At 39.0% G+C, this 11948-nt stretch overlaps 1 pseudogene; it reads right to left on the bottom strand.

Annotated features, from left to right (window-relative positions):
- Window positions 1–715: 715 nt before the first annotated feature.
- LOC127436914 (pseudouridylate synthase PUS7L-like) lies at window positions 716–11849 on the bottom strand (annotated as a pseudogene).
- Window positions 11850–11948: the final 99 nt, after the last annotated feature.

The following is an 11948-nucleotide window of genomic DNA, read 5'->3' on the forward strand; positions in this document are numbered from 1 at the left end:
TGATGTGCAAAGATCAAAGGCAATGACATTGTGACAGAAGGAGCACTGGTTAGATCCCAGCAAGGGTGCTAATTTTTTCGATTAGTTAGTTCATCTTCCGAATTACTTAAAAAAAAAAAATCAAATTCTTCTCAACCTGACACATAACCCCCTGTGGTCAATTCTCTGAAAAGGTGGGGGGAAAACACTACTAAGGCAGCCCCCCTCATGTTTAGTGTACATTGGCCAGTTTAGGCCAGGATCAAACCTTAAACTTGCTTAGTCCAGTGAGCCACTGGTTGATGCACATTAGAGTAGGTTATCAAAAAAGTGCTGTGAATGAGGTAAGCTCTCCATCCAATCCATCAATAGGCCAATGAGTCTCATTCTTAAGAGACTTTGACTGAATCATAATGATGTTACCATGAACGTAATACATTTTAGATGGTTAGAAGAGTTACGTGCCTTGCTTAGGGGCAGTGATGACATGGCTCGCTTCACGCAGGGATGAACCAGCAACTTGTAAATCATAATAGGACTGATTTTGTTTTTTTAACTAAAACAGAACAGGTCATATGAGATGCACAGCTGTCTGGACAAAACCCCAAAATAAACATTCTTTTCTTGTCAGTGTTTTGCTGCACATCACCTCCATCTAGTGGCCATTTACGCATGGCACAAAATAATTTCTGAACATGTCATCCTATATGACTGTTATCTTGTCATTGTCGATGAACTATGAAACATCAAACTTCATAATCTCCCTGAGACGCACAGTAGCATAACAGGATGCATCCAAGTCAAAGGCTAATGATATACTGGGTGCCCAAGACTTGTCTTTCTGGCACATAGTCTCTGGCTCCTCTGCAGCCTGCAAGCTGTAAGAGATGCGGACTGCATCTACGGCTTTGCTATTAGGGGACGATAACATCCCGGGACATTGAGTTTAAGAGTCACTCTGAAACGGCATGACCCCAAGCTGTCCTGAGCTAATCTGTTTTGATAACATTGGCCCAGTAGGTTTTCTGGGTACTTCACAGTATTTCCTGGCATCGGAAGAATGACCTACAACAGAGTCAGCAGAAACATAAGGGTGCATAACATCTTATAACATGGTGTTAGACAAAGAAACAGAAGACAATGCAAGGAACAGTCTTAGTGGAAGAGACAGGAGAAGAGGGGAGGGGTTAACAGAGATGACTACAGGAATAGAGATGTTTGAATAAATACCTGGTCTAATGAGAAAACATTTTCCTTTTCTTCTTCAGGTCACAGTGTGGACCTACAGAGAAAAAACAAAGTACAATTGAAGAGAGAAAGAGCCTTGCCTTTGATATCATTTGGAACGTGACCTTTTGATTAAGATATATTACTATGCTTCATTACTGACATTGAAACAATGGTTCCTAAACTGTGGAGCATTCAGTTCCTCTGTGGCATCTTCGAGCCCCTTCTCACATGCACCCCATGCCAGATCTCCCTGGACTTGCTTGAAGCCCAGTTTTTGGAGCCTGTATGCAGCTGCTTCTTCCACATTCTGCTGCAGTAGGAGTGGAGTGCTGTGAGGTAAACTGAACCAGCCACACGTGCAGCCCTCACGTCCGCTCACATACCGGTGTAGTGCATGGAGCATCAGCCGCTCTCTGGCTTTGTAAGCTGGCATCAGTGCCAAGGTCTCCTTGGCATTCCCTGAAGAGAGAGGTGTAAACTTAATGAAGGCTGTTAATCCCTAACATTCAGCCAAACAACTATGTTAGTGATCCAAGAAGAAAGAAAGTTGTATGGGTTTGAAATAACATGAGGGTGTGTAAATGAAGACATTTAGTATTTTAGGGTGAACTATCTCTTTAAACTTCTACTTGTCAGTAGCTACAAATAACAACTTGGAGAACAAAAACTGTTCTGAAGTATAGGGACCCACAGGCACAAACTTAATAATCGGAGAAAGTCCAATACAAACCTGTGCAAAGAAAGTGACGCTTTGCCTTGTTTTGAAGGTCATCGCCATCTTCTGGAGTGAAGAACAGCTTAACAGAAGTCTCCTGTTCAAAACACACTTAAGCCTTTATAATGAAAAGTTAGTGCTCCATGTAGAGACATCATTAGGTCAGTACCATTTCCTCTTTCAAGAGTGCAAGTCCTATTTGGTCTGCTTGGACACACAAACCACTACCAAACCGCTGGGACCCATAATAATTCACAAAGCCTTTGTTCTGTAAGAAAAAAAAGAAAAGTATATACTCTGTTTTTTTGCCCATATTTTCACCCATTTCTTTTTTTCAGTGAATGCAAATTAATTTACACACATAATCTTTTAAAAGCTTGTGTAGCGCAGTGACCACATTTCTTATGAGGCTTCAGGTCTCTTATGACAAGATCAAAGTGATTTCCCTGGAGTCTGCCAAGTTTGTGAGGCTCAGACACTGGGTGGATATGCGAGAGCTGCATTCCCCTCTCTCAAACTCTGAAACTTTCTCCATCAACCTGCCAATATACTTTATATATGTTTAATACATCTTCAAGTGGAGTGGAACATAGTCAACAAGAATAGACATTTCAGCATATTCAACCCACTAATATTATATAAAAAAAAAGAGAAAGCAGAAATAATGGCAGGATACCCAAACATTTTGACCAATTGATTTCCAATTTGACCAGTTAAGATGTCGATTACTGGATACAGAATTTTTTTTTTTTTTAGATATCTAGCCTGAAATGGTTTAGAACTAATCAAAAATCACTATAATATATATATATATATATATATATATATATATATATATATATATATATATATATATATATATATATATGAATTTGATTTGGAACATCTCCTTGAAAAGCTTGAATATCTTGAGAATAGAAGCCGCAGGAATAACGTTTGAATTGTTGGAATTCTTGAGCATGAGGAGGGCAGACATATGGTGAAATTCCTAGACAAGCTTTTCCCGAGTTTGTTTTGTGAATAACACTTTTCCTTAAAGAAACTTTTGCATTGACGAAAGATTACATTTGCATTGAAGTTCCCGGCCAGTTTGAGAGTGGACACTACGGTTGACCACAAAATATCTACATAAAGGATGTCTTTTATAAAGTTGACGGATTGTGTAAGTCATGGTATATACTTTTATGCAGCCTCTGAGTGAATTGACTCCACCATCTGGGGAACCGGGATGCCGGTTTTGTTCCTTTTTGTATTGGTTCCGCCTAGCGGCTGGAGCTTGTTCTATTGAATAACATTCCTTTGGAACAGCTGTGGATTAATCTGTTCATTCTTCGTGCTTATTCCTCCTGCTGGCTGGAGTTTGTTTTGTTGAGTATTTTTATGGGACATTGGAATGATTATGTCATCCGCTGAACTTATTACAGCTGGCTCATTGAACATTCGTTTGTCTGTCCGAGGAATCTGAACGGTTTTATATCGGCTGGAATTTGTTTTGTGGAAGTCTCACCTTTGAGACAGTTCTGTGAATGAATCTAAACGTTCTTTGTGTTCATTCTTCCTATTGGCTGGGGTTTATTTTACAAAGTATTTTCTGTTATGTAATTAAATTGAGCAATCCGATGGCAAAGTTGTCATGGGGGCTCGTGGGCGTTCACGGACCTTTTGAGTTTAGAGGGATAGTCGCTGGTTGGTGCTTTCGTGCATGGGGTTAATGCGCACATTTTTCTTTTTTCTGTTTTTGTTCAGGGGGAAGTTCGGGGTTTGATTGTTTCACTAATGGGGAATGTGGTCTGTATAATTTTGTTTTTGACACACAATTTATTTTTTCTACTATATCGAAATGTCAAATATTAATATGAGTTTACTATCTCTCTCCACATGGAATGTGAATGGGTTGGGGCACCTCATAAAAAGAATGAAAGTTATTTCTTTTCTTAAACGTAAGAAATATGATATAGTGTTTCTCAAAGAAACACATCTCTCCCCGCAGGAAGCTGAAAAATTTTGGAAAATATGGGGTGGACATGTTTTTTTTAGTGCTGGCTCAAGTCATTGCAAGGAGTCATTATATTGGTAAATAAACATTTACAATTCAAATGTCTCAAACAGACTAAAGATAAATTAGGTAGAGTCATTATTGTTTTAGCTGAAATTCAAGGGCAAAGGTTGATTTTGGTTAATATTTACGCACCTAACGCTGATGATCAGGGCTTTTTTATAGATCTTGAAGGGATGTTGCATGCCATTGCCACCCCTCATGATATAATATTGGGAGGAGACTTTAATCTTTTGATGGACTCAGTCCTTGATCACAGTGAAGCAAAAGTGTGTAAACCCCCTAGAGCAACATTGACGCTTCACAGGATGTGTAAAAATCTTGGTCTTACGGATATTTGGAGACTTTTGAACCCATCTGGTAGGGACTGTACATTTTTTTTATCAGTCCATAAGATTTATTCTAGAATAGATATTTTTTTTTTTTATATCCAAATCCCTCATTTCATCTGTTGTCGATTGCTCAATTGGAAATATCTTAGTCTCAGATCATGCCCTGGTGAGTTTAGAGGTGTTGCCATATACAGAGAAAAAGAAATCATATAGTTGGCGCCTTAATGTGTCCCTTTTGCAAAATCCAGATTTCCAACAAATGTTAAAGACTGAAATCAATGTTTATATGGAGACCAACTGGTCCTCATTATCCTCTGTGGATGTGGCTTGGGAGGCACTTAAGGCGGTTCTTAGGGGTCGGATCATACAGTATGCCTCATTCACCAAAAAATCCAAAGCACAAGAACTCGTGGAGTTGGAAGGAAATATTAAAAGTGCCGAGGCAGAGCTGAAGTGCCGTATGTCATCTGATGGCCTCAGAGAATTGACCTGATTGAAATATAGATATAATACTATTTTGTCGCGGAATGTGGAGTTTTGGTTATTCAGGGCAAGACAGTCATACTTTGAGTCGGGGGATAAAGCAGGAAAACTTTTGGCTAGATATATAAACAGTCTTTTTCTACCATTCCCTCAGTGAAATCCGCTGGTGGTGAAATATTTACCTCGGCCATTGATATTAATAATGCTTTTAAAGAATTCTACTTTGATCTCTATAGTTCCACGTCTTCGTCTACTGATGAAGATATTAGGAACTTTGTGGAACCAGTAGATCTCCCTAAACTGACGACTGAGCAAAAAAATTATCTTGATTCTGAGATAACCTTGGAGGACCTTGATGAGGTAATTAAGGCCTACAGGCAAGGCCTTAATTTTTCTGAGTTTTCAAATCTTATGCTACAGAACTGGCTCCAACTGGCTTTTGTCAGAAGTTTATACAGAATCATTAAAGAACGGAAAGCTTCCTCCAACCATGATGCAAGCCCGGATCAGTCTGATTCTTAAAAAGGACAAAGATCCAAGTGTGTGTAAAAGTTACCGCCCAATTTCCCTGATCCAGTTAGATGTAAAAATGTTGTCCAAAATTCTGGCTAATCGATTAAGTGAAGTTATGACATCACTTATACATATAGATCAGGTGGGATTTATTCAAGGCTGTAGCTCTTCTGATACTATTAGGCATCTCATTAATATCATGTGGTCAGCAGCGAATGATCAATCTCCGGTCGCTGCCATCTCACTTGACACAGAAAAGGCATTTGATATGGTAGAATGGGATTATCTTTTTAAGATTTTGGAAATGTATGGGTTCGGGAGTACATTTATTGGTTGGATTAAGTTACTTTATAGACACCCTATAGCAGTGGTACAAACATACGGGTTAATTTCAGATTATTTTACTCTGGATAGGGGCACCCGGAAGGGTTGCCCTCTTTCCCTATTATTGTTCTGTCTTGCCCTGGAAACATTAGCAGCCGCGATAAGAAAAGGGGATGATTTTCCAGGGGGGATTGCGGGAGGTGTGGCGCATAAGCTTCTGTTTTACGCAGATGATATTTTATTATTTGTCTCCACCCTTCTAGATCTATGCCTTGCCTCCACAGAATTATTAACTCCTTTTCCAAATTCTTAGGATACAAAGTCAATTGGTTTAAATCCGAAGCTTTGGCTTTGACAGCGTACTGTCCAGTAACGGCCTTCCAGCCGGGTTCCTTCCAGTGGCCCAAACAGGGAATTAAGTATTTGGGAATTTTATTCCCAGCAAATTTGTCTGATTTAGTCAGAGTTAATTTTGATCCCTTAATAAAAAGTTTTTCGAATGATGTGGACAGGTGGGCTTCATTACACTTATCGATGATTGGGAAGGTTAATGTTATTAAAATGAATTGTATTCCAAAATTCAACTACCTGCTACAGTCTCTTCCTGTAGATGTCCCCCTCTCTTATTTCAAGCAATTTGATAGCATAGCAAAGTCCTTCATTTGGAATGGTAAGCGTCCCAGGTTAAATTTTAATAAGTTACATAGGCTGATTGACAATGGTGGGTTAGGCCTACCCAAGATTTTGTTTTATTATTATGCATTCGGTCTAAGACATTTGGCTCATTGATCGCTTCCACCTGAGAGAGCCCCTCCCTGGTTTTGTATTGAAAAGGAAGTTCTTGCCCCTATCTCGCCACTGCAAAGCCTTTCGATTAAACTAGCCAGACAGGTTAAGTCGCACCCCGTTATTTTGCATTTGCAATTGATATGGACAAAAGTGTCCAGAGTGTTTAATTCTAATATTTATTTAAACGTAGCCTCGAGCATATGGCTGAACCCTAAACTATGTATTAATAAGTCCCCTTTCTGTTGGTCAGATTGGATTGTGAGGGGAGTTAATACACTTGGTGACCTATATGAGAGTGGAGTATTGAGATCTTTTGAAAATTTTATTCAACATTTTGGGATTCCCAGATCTCAATTTTATAAGTATTTACAGCTGCGTCACCTGCTCTGCACTGTTTTTGGGAGTAGCACGCACCCCCCTAGAGAGGCAGATACTCTAGGAGTGGTGATTGCTGCTTTTGGGAGTGGTGATTGCCCTGCTAATTTAGAGTCTGGGGGACGGAGCTTTAAATTCTCTCAAAAGATTATGGGAGGAAGATTTAAATTTGTTATTGGAGGAGGGAGTGTGGGCTAGGACTCAATTTAAGATTTTACATAGATTTTATTGGACCCCCTCTAGAGTGTATTGGCTTGGTCTTAAGGACACACCCATCTGCTGGCAATACCATTCTGAAGATGGAGACACCACCCATGTTTTTTGGGGGTGTCGTAAGAAAAAAATTGTTCTGCCCCAGACTCTGTATTTTGGGAGATGGGGAGGTCATGGATTTGGGGGATAAGTACATGAAGGACTGGGTTTTGACCAGTGTGATTATTGGTAGGCAGGTTATTTTGAGGAGTTGGAAGTCGGATGGAGCACCCTCGTTCCTGGAGTGGTGCGTGGAGATGGGGAGGGTGGCTGCCTTCGAGGAGGGGTCGAGCATAAGGATGGGAGTTAGGGATTCTTATAATAAGAAATGGGGCAATTACTTAGCATTTTTGGGGGAATCTTGAGGAGGGAGTAATTTAGAGTTTTTTTAAATTATACTTGATTAATGTATTTTATTTTATTTTTTGTTTTAGTTTTGTGTTTTTTTCTGTGTGTGTGTCTATATTCTATTGACCACAGGGGTGTTCGTGGGGTGGGAGTTTGGTAGGGGGAGGGGATATATTGGGGGTTTAATGTTTAAAGTGATTGATTCAATATATATATATAATGTTGTTGTATTTTTTGTGTTAATTTATGAATCAATAAAAAAAGTAAAAATTAAAAAAAAATCCTCCACGTGCAGCAATGACAGCTTTGCAGATCCTTGCCATTCTATCTGTCAGTTTGTCCAAATACTCAGGTGACATTTCACCCCACGCTTCCTGTAGCACTTGCCATAGATGTGGCTGTCTTGTCAGGCATTTCTCATGCACTTTACAGTCTAGCTGATCTCACAAATGCTCAATGGGGTTAAGATCCATAACACTCTTTTCCAATTATCTGTGTTTCTTTTCCCACTCTAACCTTTTCTTTTTGATTTTCCATTTCAAAAGTGGCTTTTTCTTTGCAATTCCTCCCATAAGGCCTGCACCCGAGTCTTCTTTACTGTTGTACATGAAACTGGTGCTGAGCAGGTAGAATTCAATGAAGCTGTCAGCTGAGGACATGTGAGGAGTCTACTTCTCAAACTAGAGACTCTGATGTACTTATCCTCTTGTTTAGTTGTACATCTGGCCTTCCACATCTCTTTCTGTCCTTGTTAGAGCCAGCTGTCCTTTGTCTTTGAAGACTGTAGTGTACACCTTTGTATGAAATCTTCAGTTTTTTGGCAATTTCAAGCATTGTAAAGCCTTCATTCCTCAAAACAATGATTGGCTGATGAGTTTCTGGAGAAAGCTGTTTCTTTTTTTACCATTTTTGACCTAATATTGACCTTATGACATGCCAGTCTATTGCATACTGTGGCAACTCAAAAACAAACACAATATTAAGCTTCATTTAACGAACCAAACAGCTTTCAGCAGTGTTTGATATAATGGCGAGTGATTTTCTAGTTCCAAATTAGCAATTTAGCATGATTACTCGTGCTGTTGGAATGTTGGCTGCTGGAAATGGGGCCTGTCTAGATTTGATCAAATATGACTTTTTTCAAATAGTGATGGTGCTGTTTTTTACATCAGTAATGTCCTGACTATATTTTGTGATCAGTTGAATGACACTTTGGTGATTTAAAGTACCAATTTTCTTCCAAAACTGCAAAATCTGTACATTATTCCAAACTTTTGGCTGCCAGTATGTGTGTGTGTGTGTGTGTGTGTGTGTGTGTATATATATAGCTCATGCGAATACATTTTGCATTCTGCTGTGCACTAAAATTCATTTTTTGCTTAACTCTGACCTGTGGGCTCGTATGATGAGAAAACGTGGTGTGACCAACAGAAGATTGAAACTTCAAATAAACACACTGACCCCTTTGTGATTCAAACAATATTTTCAAAGGTGCGTAATTTATTTGTTGCAGTAAGTTAGTAGATTGTATATTTTAACAAAAGCTCTTGTGTGTGGCATATCCTGTCCATTGCAGTGTCCGAAAATAAATTTGCATGCTCAAAGTCTAGAGTGACTGCAGCTAATTGGCTGATCTCTTTGCCTGGTAGGTCTAGTAAGGGTGTATTGTATATTTACTGCTCTGGAGAGATCTTTTTCACCATCATGTCCTGGTAGGTGATGGCTTGTTTGTCTTTGATTCCTGCATAGGTAAAATCAGACGGAAGTATTCCAAGTACTGCAGCCATGTAGCCAAAGGCGTAATTTTAGGTAGGGATGATTGGGACATCTCCCTATCAACTTTCAGAAAATCAGAAATGTCCCGACCAACATTTGGGCAATATTACCATACAAAAAATACTTAAACTTTATACTATGTTTTTATTTTTATTTTAACAACTATTAAATGTCCTTAGTATATTTATTAATGTGCAAATTATTGCCCAACCTCTTCTGAAGAGGCGCATAAATGATGTTGTCATGTGGCACCTGTTACTTTTCTCAGCGCTGTTCAGGATGCACCACTCACAGTCATTTGCAAGATGTTTTAAAAATAATTTTCTGGAAATTACGCTGGCATATTTCAATTGGTATCTTATGTCCAATCCTTGAAATTAGTAAATTTAAACAAGCATACTTTTTGTGTAAAAATGTTTCCTGGCAAAAAGTAGAAAAACGTCCCGAGTTTTTGCATGCAGCCCAATGGAGAATTCGGCTTTTCGGCTGGTAAGTGTCCTCTCGAGGAAAACACCTTAAAATTTGAACGATTGTGTCAGAGGTGCAGGATTTTAAGATGCTGGTATAACTCCCAATAAATTTTTTTTTTTTTTTTTTTTTTGCACATTGGAGAAGAGCATCAGGATAGATTGGAAAATCATGTTTTGTCAATTAAATGTGCACTAGGTAAGTTTTTGCTAATCAAAAAAGTTTTACACATAAATACATGAATATAATTTTTTAGAAATATGTTGAAAATGATGTACACTCAAGTAAGATGAAGACTCTAGTCATATCAGAAACCCTATAAAAGCTGTTTAATTTTACATGGAGCGGGTCACCCCCTCATGGGCACTGCCATGTTGACAACACGTTACTGTGTCATGCAATGGTCATCAATAGTACCAATGATGGTACGGTATTCAGGAGTGTGATCCACCATACAGTTCAAACAGAATGAGTAAAAGTGGAAAGATAAAATGTCCAAACAAGAGGTCCCTGCTGGAGTGATGAAACAAACAGCTACGACCTGCAGCTCTCACAGCGCGGATCACGGATAAACAGCGTGACATAAAACGCCAAGCAAAAAGCAGTGTTCAGACGGCCAAGAGCTCACAAGTCGCGGCTGTCCAGTCACAGGCTTAGCATACCGGTCACAGTATGCTCAGCCTAAAGCCTAATTTGTTCAGCAGGCCTACTTTTTCAGATAAAAATGTAAGTACATATAAATAAGAAGAAACATTTATGTGGGAGTAAGGGAAGTTGGAAAGCAAGAAGTGGGGCAAAATGTCAATGTTCCATTCTCCTCATAATTGGTTTATTTTGTGATGCCATTTTGCACGTGTAAATTGTTCATTTACCCTTTGTTTAGATTTCCATTTGTTTAATGGTGGATAATACATTTTACAGGATGTCACTTTATGTCCCTTGGGTATTATTTTCTTGAGGTAAATCTTCTTTTATGACCCATTAAACTTAGGTTTATCGCATGTCGCTGCATATTATCCAAGTTTATCGCATATCACATTTCCTCCAAGTGGTCAGTTCTTAATTTGTTTATTCTTTAGACATTCCTTTTTAAAAAGAGGCTAATATTTAGTATGGTGGGGCAGAGAAATAAGAAATGAGACTTGTAATATGAGGTAATAATGTTATTTTGCCTATATTACCAGACTGACTTTCTCGCATTTTCTTAATACCAATATTTTGAATATTATCCTTGAAATATGTCCCTACCAACTTTCAAACCAAACCTACACCCTTTCATGTAGCTGATGGCCCCAAGTTTCCAAGTCCTCTTTGCGCAGTGTGAAAGCTGAGGAAAAACAGAACAACCAATTTTGCATAGAACGTTTTATGTGATAAGAAGAGATGTTGGTCATGTGATGTTTATCTTCCTGACCAGTCTATGCTCACCAGTGTATAATATCACCTCTTCTTCTGCTGCTTCCCAGTCTGTTATTGTCCTCTTCTTGGGTTGCTTGCTTCTCTCCTTGAGTCTTACTGTAATGGAAGTCTTCTGCTGGTCGCTGAAGCTCTTGGTTTCCACAAGCTTCGCAAACCACCTTCTAACAAAATGGTGAACTGAATTCCGGTGCTCCTTGTTGTCATCGGGCTGGAAGGTGAACACAGAGCCAGGCACTTTGGCATCAGTGAACCTGAGAAACTCCTCAGCCTCTCCTTCAGAGACCAACTTTGAGAGCTCCTTGAAATCTGGGTCTTTTCTGACTCCAATCTCTGAAGACCCAATCTCTGATTGGTTGGTCATGTTCTGCAGGTAGGGGAAGTTGTGCCGTACTGATCTATGGACAACAACTCTCCGCAGCGTATCAGGAAAACTACCCAAAGACAAGTCCATGCTTTTCTGCTCACCATCTTCAATCAGACTGGCTCCTATTTTCATTTTGTTAGTGAATTGTTCCAGCTCTATGTTCATAGCTGGACCCAGAATTATACCCAGATTAAAACAATCCTGATTTAAAAGGTCTGTGTCATCTGGTGTAGACTGTTTAAAATTCCATGCAATTGTAGCTTGACTTGCTTGAGAGGGTCTTTTTGTGGGTTCTTCCTTAATATTTGAACTGTTAACAGGTTGTCCATGGATATCAATAACCACTAAGTCTTTGGGGGAGTTTTTAATAGTTCCATAGAAACCTTCATGATTTGATATAAAGCACAGGAGAGTCTCCCTCTCCATTATATATATATATATATATATATATATATATATATATATATATATATATACATATAAACTACATGAAACACACTTAGTCATGAAGTCACTCGAGTAACT

This window comes from Myxocyprinus asiaticus, chromosome 47 (assembly GCF_019703515.2).
Source record: "Myxocyprinus asiaticus isolate MX2 ecotype Aquarium Trade chromosome 47, UBuf_Myxa_2, whole genome shotgun sequence".
Taxonomy (NCBI): Eukaryota; Metazoa; Chordata; class Actinopteri; order Cypriniformes; family Catostomidae; genus Myxocyprinus; species Myxocyprinus asiaticus.